Genomic DNA, 14,016 nt, shown 5'->3' on the forward strand with positions numbered 1-14,016 from the left:
GAATGCTCCGCCTGTCATGATAGGTACCTGATCCTTAGTTATTGTCCCCTATAAATTTATCTTCTGTGTGGTCTCTGAGGCTACTGTTATTGCTCCTTTTATCTACTTTACCATGGTCACTGAACGCACTGTCTTCATTTCTTTGTGGTTTTTGACTATGCATAGTATTCAAGTCACTATGACTATGAATGCATAGTTTTGTTCTTGCTGTATGTATCCTCTAATTTCTTTAGCCTTCTTAGCTTAAACCTCTGAGACTAGAGTTCAGCCACTAAATACAGCTGCCAATGCTTTACTGTCCTTGTGTCTTTGTGTCCTCCTGGAATAGACACAGTACTTAAGGTGTGGTCCAACCAGAGGACTATGCCACCTGATCATGACTTCCTCTTGTATTCTACTGTTTTGGTTATATAGTTCAACATTCTATTGGCTTTGTTGATTGCTGCTCTGCCTTATTGCACATGTTAAGTGACGAGTCTAATCCGACTCCTATACAATAGAATCTCTCAATGGTTACAGCACAGAAAGCAACCATTTGACCCATCAAGCCTGTGCCGAATCTCAGCTAGTCCCATTCCCCTGCCTGTTATCTGTAGCCCTACAACCTTCAGGTACTTATCCAACTCCCTTTTTGAAAGATAAAATTGAGTCTGCCTCCACCACTCAAGTAAAAAAGTTTTTTCATACATCGCCAATTGCCTTAAATCTGTGTCCTCTGGTTCTCGACCCTTCTACCAATTGGAACAGTTTCTCTCTACTCTGTCCAGCCCCTCATGATTTTGAACACCTCTATCAAATCTCCGCTAAATCTTCTCTGCTCTAAGGAAAACAACCCCAGCTTCTTCAGTCTATCACCATAACTGACGTTCCTCACTCCTGGAATCATTTTCCTAAATCTTTTCTGATTTCATTCAACTTCATTCTTCACTTTCAACACCATTCATGGAGAGAATGGTTAGGAAATACTCTTGACTCTCCCATCATCATGTAATTGTGAATGTGTTGGAGGGATGAGCTTCTATGGGCAGAATGGCCTATTCTAACCCATGATTTACATTGGCCCTGAAATTCCAGCCATACGGAGTGTGTAAGGACCCAAGGAGGGGCACCATGCGCATGCGCCCAAAACCGGCTTTTCCAATCTGTCAAGTTCTGGCTTGTGTGTGATCTGTCATCGCGGCAGCAAGAACATTCGCATGGGCAAGATTACGCTATTAGCCCAGCGAATGTCCATCAAACTCTTGTGCCTGGTAAAAGCAGGTTTAATTTTAATTGTGATGTCTTTTTTATGTTGTGTTTAGTGTGTTTTTCTCAGCAATGGGAACCCGTAGATACGGAGTTCTGATTGCTAGTAATGAGAATATTGTACCTGATTGGTTGTGCAGTCACCTTCTGCGTCCGAACCTCAAGGACAGGAGCGCGCTCCGCAGCGCGGGAAGAGAAGGCCACCCCACCGGAACCGCAGGTGCCTCCGGGACCACCAGGTAATTTCATAAAAATTCTCCGGTCGGGCATTCGTCTGAAAGAAGCCTTCGACTGGAATTTCAGGGCCATTATGAAATCATGCCCATTTTAGGCTTGTTTTACTCCGAATACTTTATTAAAAATATTGTAGATCTTTCATGTTATAAAGTACCATTTATGTATTTAAATTGTCAGACTTTAATTATATTTGTTCATAGTCCAATGAAAGTTATTTTTTGTTTTATTTGAAATGAAATTAATTTAAATAATTGGCTGGAAGTGTAACAGTATACCAAACTTTTGAACACTTAAAACTGACTGTTTCCAGCATTCTTCCAGTATTAACTCCCTGATTTTCTTAAAGATTTGTATGTATATACAGGTGCAACGTCCCAAATCCAGAACTCTGAAAACCGCACATTTTACGCATAGCTGATTGAGTCATCCGGAATTATTGTCAGAATACTGGACATTTTTGAGGCGAAACCCAAAATCCGTCGAGGATTCCGGATTTCAGACAAGAAAATAAAGTCTGAAATCCGGAATCCTCAGGACCAAATCTGTGCTGGCTTTTGGGTTTTACCGGATTTCGTAACTCGCCGCTCAAAACCCGGCGCGGATTCAGTTGAGGATTTTGGATTTCAGACTTGATTTTCTTGTCTGAAATCCGGAAAAACCAGAATGGATTCAGTCCCGAGGATTCCGAATTTCGTACGTTGTACCTGTAGAATGGGCCTCGGTTTAACGTCTCATTCAAAAGATGGCACCTCTGACTAGTGCAGCACTCCTTCAGTTCTGCACTAGTGTCAGCCTAGATTTTTTTTGTGCTCTAGTCTCTGGAGTGGGACTTGAGTCCACAACCTTCTGACTTGAGTGAGAATGCTGCCAACTGAGCCACGACATCCCAAAGTGCTTTACAGCCTATGAAGTACTTTTGAAGTGAAGTAACTTGCAATGTAGGAAATGTGACAGCCAATTTGCACACAACAAGCTCCCCACAAACAACGTGGTAATGACCTGTGGCTGTGTGATGTTGATTTGAGGGATAAATAGTGGCAGGACATTGGTGATAACTCCCCTACTCTTCTTCAAAGTAGTGCCAGGGGATCTTTTACGTCCACCTGAGGGAGCAGAATGGGCCTCGGTTTAATGTCTCATCCAAAAGGTGGCACCTTTGACTAGTGCAGCATTCCTTCAGTTCTGCACTAGTGTCAGCCTAGATTTTTTTTTTGTGCTCTAGTCTCGAGTGGGACTTGAATCCACAACCTTCTGACTTGAGTGAGAATGCTGCCAACTGAGCCACACTTAACATTGTTCTTGAGCTTCTCATTGTTTCCAGCGAGATACCATCTTAATGTGATGTCTGTGTCCCGTTGGACTGTTCTTTCAATAGTGGCCCAAATATTTTGAATTGCTGCAGAATTGGAAAGTTTACCAAAGAAATACTAAAATTCCAATGGGCCTGAATACAAGGAGGGCAGTAACATTAATTGAAAATTAATTCCGCATATTGTTTGATATTCAGGCTATTTTGCAGATTAATGAACAGAAATGGTGGTATATGGCTTGACTGTAATGACTCGAGTCTGGTTACTGTAAACTCACTCAGGTGCAACCTGATTCATCTTTATTCCAGCCCAAGAGTGCCTGCGTGACAGACACCCAGCTTATATACAGGTGACCAAGCACACATGCCACATGCGTACAGCGCGATGACCTCCAACTGCGGCGCCCTCTGGTGTCTGGTGACCCCCAAGCATTAATACATAACATCCCTCTTTTAAAATCTTAACAACAGTCTTCTTACAAATTAAGATGGTCTGGCGCTTTCCTCTCACGAGTTGATCGTCTCAGTTCAACTTTGGCTGTGGGCGAGTATTCTGAGTCCGTGAGACTGAGGGCTGAGTAGCTGATCTGATGGGAGTGGTCATGACCACTTCAGGGACTGAAGGTTCAGAGTCAGTAATGTCAGCAGAGTCCTCTGAGTGAACAATGGTTGGTTGGTCACAGTTATCTTCCTCACTTGTTTCCAGTATATCCGTGTGCCGCAGTTTAACCTGGTCAAGGTATTGCCTGCATGTTTGCCCATTCTTGAGCACGACAATAAACACTCTGTTATCCTCCTTGGCTGTAACAGTGTCACGTGGCATGGCAACACAATCATGACACCATTGCTGACTTTCAACACGATCATTCAAATCAGGATGAACAAGAGAAAGCCTGGTCTTGAGATTTCTCTTCATCAGTAGTTTAGCAAGAGGAATCCCAGTAAGTCTTGACCTGTAACTGAGCAATATACATGACAACCGTCTCTGCAGTGAGCCCTGAGTTACACATTTCATACTTTGCTTGATTGTTTGATTGGCAGGCTCTGCTTGACCATTAGAAGCAGGCTTGAATGGAGATGATATCACATGTCTGATGCCATTGAGTTTCATGAACTCCTGGAGCTCAAGACTTGTGAAGCAAGACCCATTGTTGCTCGCAACAATGTCAGGCAAACCATGAGTAGCAAACATATGAAGGCTCTCAATGGTAGCTGTAGATGTGCTGGATGACATAATAATACACTCTATCCACTTAGAATATGCAACAACGACGACAAAAAACATCTTTCCTAGGAACAGGCCAGCAAAATCAATATGGATTCTCAACTATGGTTTGGATGGCCATGACCAAAGACTCAGCGGAGATTCCGCTGGTACTTTACTTAGCTGCATGCACTGATGCACATGATTCCAGATCAGAGTCAATTCCAGGCCACCATACATGAGACCTAGCAATGGACTTCATCATGACACTACCAGGATGAGTGCTATGAAGTTCACGTACAAATTTTTCTCAAGCTTTCTTAGACATGATTACACGATTACCCCACAGTAAACAGTCTGATTGAATGGACAGCTCATCCTTGCGATGGTTGTAAGGTTTGGTCTCCTCACGCATCTCCATAGGTATGGCAGACCAATCACCACTGAGTACACACCGTTTCACAACCAATAAAATAGAGTCATGGCTGGTCCCGATTCTAACTTGTTGAGCAATGACAGGGGTTCCTTCACTCTCAAAAGCATCCATTACTAACAGTAGATCTGCAGGTTGAGGCTTCTCCATCTCAATTGTGGGTAAGGGCAAATGACTCACTGCATCGATACAATTCTCAGTACTAGGTCTATGATGGATGACGTAATCATAGGCAGACAATGTCAGCGCCCACCTTTGAATGTGGGACGATGCATTGGTATTAATACCTTTGTTTTCCGCAAACAATGAAATGAGTGGCTTGTGATCCATTTCTAGTTCAAAACGAAGACCAAACAGGTACTGGTCCTTTTTTTTTTTACCCCATACACACAGGCCAAAGCTTTCTCTACCATACTATAAGCTCTTTCCGCTTTTGACAGACTTCTCGAAGCATACGCAACAGGTTGTGGCTTGCCCGATTTATTTGCTTGTTGGAGTATGCAGCTAACCCCATATGATGAAGCATCACAGGCCAAAACAAGGCGCTTACACAGATCATAATGAACAAGCAACTTATTTGAACATAGCAGATTCTTGGCTTTCTCAAAGGCTCTATCGTGAGACGCACCCCAGACCCAGTTGTCGCCTTTTCTTAGTAACACATGCAGTGGCTCTAGTAAAGTGCTCAATCTGGGTAAGAAATTACCAAAATAGTTGAGTAGCCCAAGGAACGAATGCAGCTCCATCGCATTCTGAGGCCTGGGTGCATTTTTGATGGCCTCAATTTTCGAATCAGTGGGCCTGATGCCATCAGCAGCAATCTTTCTCCTGAGGACTTCGACTTCAGGTGCCACGAATACACACTTCGAGCGTTTCAATCTGAGTCCACTTTGTCCAAACGCTGTAGGACTTCTTCAAGATTGTTCAGATGTTCAGCAGTGTTGCGATCTGTGACCAGAATGTCATCTTGAAACATGACAATTCTAGGAATGGACTTGAGTAAATTCTCCATATTCCTCTGAAATATGGCTGCAGCCGAACGAATTCCAAAAAGACACCTGTTGTAGACGAACAGTCCTTTATGGGTGTTGATGCAGGTGAGTTTCTTCGAAGTGTCTACAAGCTCCTGGGTCATATAGGCCGACGTCAGATCCAGTTTTGTCCACGACTTTCCATCCGCTAGAATGGCGAACAGATCATCATCCCTCAGTAACAGATACTGATCCTGTTTTGAAAATCAGTTAATCGTAACCTTGTAGTCTCCACAAATCCTGACAGTGCCATCACTCTTCAACACAGGAACAATGGGACTAGCCCACTCATTAAACTCGACCAGTGGTATGATCCCTTTACGCTGGAGTCTGTCAAGCTTAATTTCAACCTTCTCCCTCAACATGTATGGAACAGACCGAGCTTTGTGATAGACAGGCCTTGCATTGGAGTCCAGGTGAATCTGCACCTTGGCTCCCGTAAAATTACCAATGCCCGGTTCAAACAAAGGAAACTTTTTCAAAACTTGAGCACACGAAGTATCATCCACCGAGGACAACATCTTGACATCACGCCAGTTCAGCTTGATTTTCTCGAGCCAATTCCTGCCAAACAGCGTTGGACCATTACCTGGGATGATCTGTAATGGTAGCTCGTGAACCATACTGTCATAGGATACCTCGATTGCTGCACTGCCAAGCACAGGTATGAGTTCCTTAGTGTAAGTATGCAACCTGGCATTGACTGGACTCAGCTTCGGTTTCACAGCCTTAGTGTCCCACAGCTTGTTGAATGTCCTTTGGCTCATTATCGACTGGCTCGCACCCGTGTCCAGCTCCAGTGATACAGGCACGCCATTCAGCTTCACATTAATGACTATCGGCTGGCTCTTGCTCAGGAACGAATACAGTCCATTCACTTCCTCCTTGGGTTGCATATCCGGGCCATCATTGAACTGGTCTTCATCAACCACGTGGTGAGCTGCACCACGCCTGCTCCATTGTGGATACATCCTGTGAAGATGCCCCACTTTCGAACATCCATTGCATATGAGTATTGTCTAAACTGACACTGATGAGGCTGATGATTGCTCCCACAACGCCAACAGGGTGAAATCTGGTTCGAACCAGTTGGCGGGCTCTGAGCAGCAGCAGGTTTCGCATAAGCAGCTCTGCCCAAAAACGACGGCATCTTGTTTACAGTACTTGCTGTGGAACTCCGACTCGTCGATGATATCTGCCTCAAATTATCATCTGTCATCATGCATGCCCGGGCAGTCGTGATGGCCTTTTCCAAATCCAGCGTCTCTGCAGCCAACAGCTTCCTGAGGATCGCATCATGGCTGATGCCCATCATGAAGACATCATGCAGCATGTCTTCCAGCATGTTCCCGAACTTACACAGCTCAGCAAGATATCGCAGGTCGGTGCTAAATCCCGACACAACCTGGCCCTCAGCATGAACATGCGTGTAGAAACGGTAGCGTGACATGATGATCCCCCTCTTGTGGCTTCAGATGGTTACCCACCAACGTACACAATTCCTCGTACCCTTTTTCCACCGGACGTACAGGCGAAAGAAGATTCTTCATGAGGCCGTAAATTTTTGGACCACAAACGGTGAGGAGAACTGCCCTGCGCTTAACTGCGTAGGCCTCTGCCTCCATGCCATTGGCCACAAAATACTGATCCAGGTGGTTGACAAAATCCACCCAATCCTCGCCCTCCATGAATCTCTCCAGGATTCCAACAGTGCCCATTGTGCATGCGAAGGTTCTTAAATTACCTCGTTGCCAATTGTAATGACTCAAGAGTCTGGTTACTGTAAACTCACTCAGGTGCAACCTGATCCATCTTTATTCCAGCCGAAGAGTGCCTGCGTGACAAAGATACCTAGCTTATATACAGGTGACCAAGCACACATGCCACATGCGTACAGCCCGATGACTTTTGACCGCGGCGCCCTCTGGTGTCTGGAGATCCCCAAGCATTAATACTTAACACTGTTCTTGTAGGATTTGTCATTGAGATTATCTTAATTGAGTGCCATTTGCCCGTTCTTGGTCTCTTTGCTATGGGTGGTGTTTGAGATCTCTGGCTACTGCCTCTGTGGCTATGTAATTCACTATTTGCTGGCTGGCGCCGGGGGGAGCGGGGGAAACAGAGTTGCAACATATGTATAATGTATACCCTGACCTGAGATGTCTAGTTGTGTAATGTCTTGGCACTTTTCTCCCTCCCCCATGAAGGAGTTATCTTGTGTTGAGATAAAATTACACTGACATCTTCTGCTGTCTTGTGCAAATGGTTGCTATTCATGTGTGATCTTCAACGGTGAGTGTGCTGTGTGCTGGCACCACTGTCGAGCCAAACCCCGACTGCCCAGCATCCACACACGCCTTTCAACAAGATAGTAATTAGGCGTGAGAACCTTGGTTGATTGTCCCGTCCAAGCCCAAAGTTGTTAATTCTAATTGTAGCACCCTTCTGAAATTGATGAATTCAACACACGGCTGGGAATTTGCTTGCTAAGCCGTTACGAGGAGCCCCTAGTAGAGTAACGAATGGACAGCGTGTTTTCTTACAATGACTATTGCTTCTGTAGTTCACGTTTAGATTGAAGGGGAGATAATCTGCTCCAGGTGGTTTGTTTTCCATAGATGATCTGCGTTCCTGCTCTTTCTGTCCCTTCCCTCCCACATAATTGTGAGAAATGTTGCATCAAATATAAAACACAGTTCTTCAGGTTTTTATTTATCTTAGGGATGGTACTGTGCCTTGATTGGAATATGATCTTTGTCAGAATATTTTGACAATAGGAAGTAAATTTAAATAATTTCTCTCAAACCACACTCTGTTGCAGTTTCCACCTGTCACCACACTCCCCTATCTAACACGCGGCTCAGCTTTCAGTGATCGCTGCAATAAATAATAAATTGCCTTCCTACGCAAAGAAAATGTCACCGACCAACTGCAAAGCTAGAATGAGGACCTTTGGTAAAAGATAGGTCTCAGCTATTGTAAATGGAACTGCCTGACCCAGCCTCAGAGATATATTGGTAAAATAACATAAAGGAAGCGATCGGCAACAAATCTGTGGTGGTACAAAATAAGAAATTTACTTTACTTACAGACTTGTCAATTGTTATCAATATCACCGATGAAAATTAACTACATACATATATAATAGGATTCTTAAGGTAGCAAAATACCTCATGGTGCTTGAAAAGAGGGTGATGAAGTAGGAGTGATGACTGAAGGTGAGATTAAAGAAGTAGGTTTTGAGAAGCCTTTGAAGATTGAGAGTAGAGCAAGAATTTCGAGATTTCCAGAGTACACACATGTGATCGTTCAGTGATGTTGCAGGAACGCAGAAGAAAATTAAATACGCTGGTATCTAAAACTTTTTAAAATTAAAAAGTGAAACTGATTATGAGCCCAAAACATTGGAAGCTATGTTTCTTCATTTTTGTTTTTTGTCTATTCCTTGTACTGTAGGGAGGGGAGGGGCAAAGATATGGATCCTACACTGATGCTAGCACCACTGCTGAGTTCCCACGAGGTGGTATAGACTCGGCTATTCTCCTACCCACCACAGCAAGGGTGGGAAAGAACATACCCAAAGATAGGACTGAAATTTGGAGCTCTATACATGGGGAATTAATTATAGGCAAGAAGCTGTTTTTTTACCACCCTTTGTGGAACAGAGTGATGGAATAACAACTGCTCAGATCTGAAATCTATTTAAAATGTAAAAACATTTCATTGGCCGTAAAGCGCTTTCAGATGGCCGGTGATCGTGAAAGGCACTATATAAATCCAAGTCTTTCTTTAAAAGATAGGAAACTTCCATCTCACACCTCAAAATCAAAGCAAATCTGCCCCTCCCCCGCAAACAGAAAAACAGTGAAAGAAAGTTACTTGCATCACAAATATAAAACTGACAATTCAAAGTAATTCAGTTAGTGGGATTACTTCTGTCATAGTCTATTGTCTGCTATTTCACTATTTTAAGAGTAGTTGGTATAACTGAAACTGTCAGAATGAAATGGGGATAGTTGAACTAAAGGTGCATTCACATTACTAATGTAGATGTCACAGTACTGTTACAGTTCTAATTTAAATGTCTAATCCCATTGAACTTCAGAAGTGAACACTTGATCGTTTGAGACCCGAACTGCAGACTACAGTGTAAATGCAGTAGGGGTTCAGGAAGAGATGAGGAGGGAATGAAAACCAGGTCAAGCCCAAGTAATTTGCAGGCAACTTTCTTAAGTTAATAACATAGTTTTTATTTTTAGGCTCTCTCATTTGGCAAATGCACTCTGAAAGTTATGATATCACCATGCAAATATCACAACATTACAATTGCTAACTGTAATATCTTTAGACACCACTAACACATAAGGGCTCCTTAACAAAAACTGTCACCATATAGAACAAGCTATTGGTGGCAGCGAACGGGGGCAGTAAGATTTTTAGCGGAATTTTGCCATGGGGTGGGGGGGGGGGGACACATCGGCGGTGCATGCTCTGGTGACGCACTGTGGATGGATCGGCAGCAGTGGAGCCTCCGGTAGTGGGGAGAGCGGGTCACTGCCGGGATAGCGTAGGAACGGAATTTTCAAAATGGGTGCATTGCACTCCACAGCGTGGTCACAGATTTCCGGCAGTAATAGGCCTTGAGAAGGGGCAATTTCGGCCCCGACTAGTGCAGATAAACTGGCTTAAATAAAGAGCAGACCAAAAGCTGCATTTCGTGTTGTGAGGAAACACTATAAAAACGAAATAGCAACATTCTACCAGAATTAATTACACAAACCAGCAGATGCGAAAACACTAAACTTCAACAGAAATCAGCAACAACAAATGGCAGATATCCCAGTTGCTTCCGAACAAGGAAAAACATAAAACACCATGAAGAACAACCAGCTGCAATCAACACTGACCACCATCCTCATCAACAATCCCGCATAAGAACATAAGAACTTAAGAAATAGGAGCAGGAGTAGGCCATATGACCCCTCATGCCTGCTCCGCCATTTAATACGATCATGGCTGATCCAATCATGGATTCAGGTCCACTTCCCTGCCCGTTCCCCATAACCCTTTAATCCCTTATTGAGTAAGAAACACTCTATCGCTGTCATAAATGTATTCAATGTCCTGGCTTCCACTGTTCTCTGAGGCAGTGAATTCCACAGATTTACAATCCTCTGAGAGATTAAATTCCTTCTCATCTCAGTTTTAAATGGGCGGCCCTTTATTCTAAGATTATGCCTCCTAGTTCTAGTCTCCCCTATCAGTGGAAACATCCTCTCTGCATCCATCCCTTATAATCTTATACGTTTCAATAAGATCACCTCTCATTCTTCTGAATTCCAATGAGTAGAGGCCCAACTTGCTCAACCTTTCCTCATAAGTCAACCCTCTCATTGCCAGAATCAATCTAGTGAACCTTCTCTGACCTGCCTCCAAAGCAAGTATATCCTTTCTTAAATATGGAAACCAATACTGCACGCAGTATTCCAGGAGTGGCCTCACCAACACCCTGTATAACTGTAGCAAGGCTTCCCTGCTTTTATACTCCATCCGCTTTGCAATAAAGGCCAAGATTCCATTGGTCTTCCTGCTCACTTGCTGTACCTGCATACTAATCTTTTGTGTTTCATGCACAAGTACCCCCAGGTCCTGCTGTACTGCAGCACTTTGCAATTTTTCTCCATTTAAATAATAACTTACTCTTTGATTTTTTTCTGCCAAAGTGCATGACCTCACAATTTCTGATATTATACTCCATCCTCCAAATTTGTTCCCACTCACCTAGCCTGTCTATGTCCTTTTTCAGATTTGTTGTGTCCTCCTCACACATTGCTTTTCCTCCCATCTTTGCTACGTTACACTCGGTCCTTTCTTCCAAGTTGTTAATATAGATTGTAAATAGGTGGGGTCCCAGCACCGATCCCTGCGGCACCCTACTAGTTACTGAATGCCAACCCGAGAATGAACCATTTATCCCGACTCTCTGTTTTCTATTAGTTAACCAATCCTCTATCCATGTTAATATATTATCCCCAACCCCATGAACTTTTATCTTGTGCAGTAACCTTTTATGTGGCACCTTGTCAAATGCCTTCTGGAAGTCCAAATACATCACATCCACTGGTTCCCCTTTATCCACCCTGTTCATTACATCCTCGAAGAATTCCAGCAAATTTTTCAAACATGACTTCCCCTTCATAAATCCATGCTGACTCTGCCTGACCGAATTATGCTTTTCCAAATGTCCTGCTACTGCTTCTTTAATAATGGACTCCAACATTTTTCAAACCACAGATGTTAGGCTAACTGGTCTATAGTTTCCTGCTTTTTGTTTGCCTCCTTTTTTAAAAAGGGGCTTTACATTTGCAGTTTTCCAATCTGCTGGGACCTCCCTAGAATCCAGGGAATTTTGGTAAATTACAACCAATGCATCCACTATCACTGCCGTTGCTTCTCTTAAGACCCTAGGAAACAAGCCATTAGGTCCAGGGGATTTATCCATCTTTAGTCACATTATCTTACTGAGTACCATCTCCTTAGTGATTATGATTGTGTTAAGTTCCTCCCCCCCCATAGCCCCTTGATTATCCACTGTTGAGATATTGTTTGTGTCCTCTACCGTAAAGACCGCATTAAGCGGAACCGTATCTCTAACTATGTCAGTCCTCAGATGAAGGAAGTAAAACACACAATTACAATAAAGCCACCCTGGAAAAATGTCACATTACATAACAATCCAGATTATCCAATATACTTATAGTAGATCCTGAAAAAAGAAAGCAGTTCGAATAGTATCCATTATTTATTACAGAAACGTGGGAACATAAAAGGGAAAAAATAGCTTACATCCTGGAGTAACTAGCAACTAAGGAAAGAACTGCAATAACAAACCTCAATAGCATCCACCACTAGTTGTTGAAAGATGCATTGCCTTCCATAAGATAGCGGTAAATATATTTCTGTTTGGGGAGGGCTCAGCAGATCAAGAAGTAGAATCAGTTTGGGTGGAGAGAAGAAATAATAAGGTGAAGAAGTCACTGGTGGGAGTAGTATACAGGCCCCCAAACAATAGTCACACTGTTGGATGGAGTATAAATCAAGAAATAATGGAGGCTTGTAAGAAAGGAACGGCAATAATCATGGGCGATTTTAATCTTCATATAGATTGGACAAATCAAATTGGCCATGGTAGCCTTGAGGAAGAGTTCATAAGTGTATCCCGGATGGTTTCCTTGAACAATATGTTGCGGAACCAACCAGGGAGCAGGCTATCTTAGATCTGGTACTGTGTAATGAGACAGGATTAATAAATGATCTCCTAGTAAAGGATCCTCTAGGAAAGAGTGATCATAGCATGGTTGAATTCCTAATTCAGTTGAAGGGTGAGAAAGTTGGATCTCAAACCAGTGTCCTGATCTTAAATAAAGGATATTACAAAGGTATGAAGGCAGAGTTAGCTAAATTGGACTGGGAGAATAGATTAAAGTGTAAGACAGTTGATAAGCAGTGGCAGACATTTAAGGAGATATTTCATAACTCTCAACAAAAATATTTTCCAGTGAGAAGGAAAGACTTTAAGAGAAGGGAGAACTAAGGAAGTAAAGGATGGTATCAAATTGAAAGCAATGGCATACAAGGAGGCCAAGATTAGTGGGAGGCCAGAGGATTGGAAAACTTTTAAAAACCAGCAAAGGACGACTAAAAAAATAATAAAGAGAGGGAAGATAGATTATGAAAATAAACAAGCAAGACATATAAAAACAGACAGTAAGAGTTTCTACAAGCGGGTCCCTTAGAGGATGAGACTGGGAAATTAATAATAGAAAATAGGGAAATGGCAGAGACTTTGAACAAATATTTTGGTCTCCACGATAGAAGTCACTAAAAACATCCAAATAATGGATAAGCAAGCTGTTTTGGGGGGTGGGGGGGAACTTAAAACAATCACTATCACTAAAGAAGTTGTACTCAGTAAAATAATGGGACTAAAGTCGGACAAGTCCCCTGGACCGAATGACTTGCATCCTAGGGTCTTAAAAGAAGTGGCTGCAGAGATAGTGGATGCATTGGTTATAATCTACCAAAATTCCATGGATTCTGGTAAGGTCCCAGCAGATTGGAAAACCTCAAATTTAAGCACCCTTATTTAAAAACGGAGGCAGACAAAAAGCAGGAAACGATAGACCAGTTAGCCTAACATCTGTCATTGGGAAAATGCTGGAGTCCATTATTAAGGAAGCAGTAGCAAAACATTTGGAAAAGCATAATTCAATCAAACAGAGTCAGCATGGTTTTATGAAAGGGAAATCATGTTTGACAAATTTGCTGGAGTTCTTTGAGGATATAATGAGTAGGGTGGATAAGGGTGAACCAGCAGATATGGTGTATTTAGATTTCCAGAAGGCATTCGATAAGCTGCCACATAAAAGGTTAGGGTACAAGATAAAAGTACACTGGGTTGGGGTTAATATATTAGCATGGATAGAGGATTGGCTAATGAACAGAAAACAGTCGGGATAAATGGATCATTTTCCAGTTGGCAAACGGTAACTAGTGG

Source organism: Pristiophorus japonicus, chromosome 1 (assembly GCF_044704955.1).
Source record: "Pristiophorus japonicus isolate sPriJap1 chromosome 1, sPriJap1.hap1, whole genome shotgun sequence".
NCBI classification, from domain to species: domain Eukaryota; kingdom Metazoa; phylum Chordata; class Chondrichthyes; family Pristiophoridae; genus Pristiophorus; species Pristiophorus japonicus.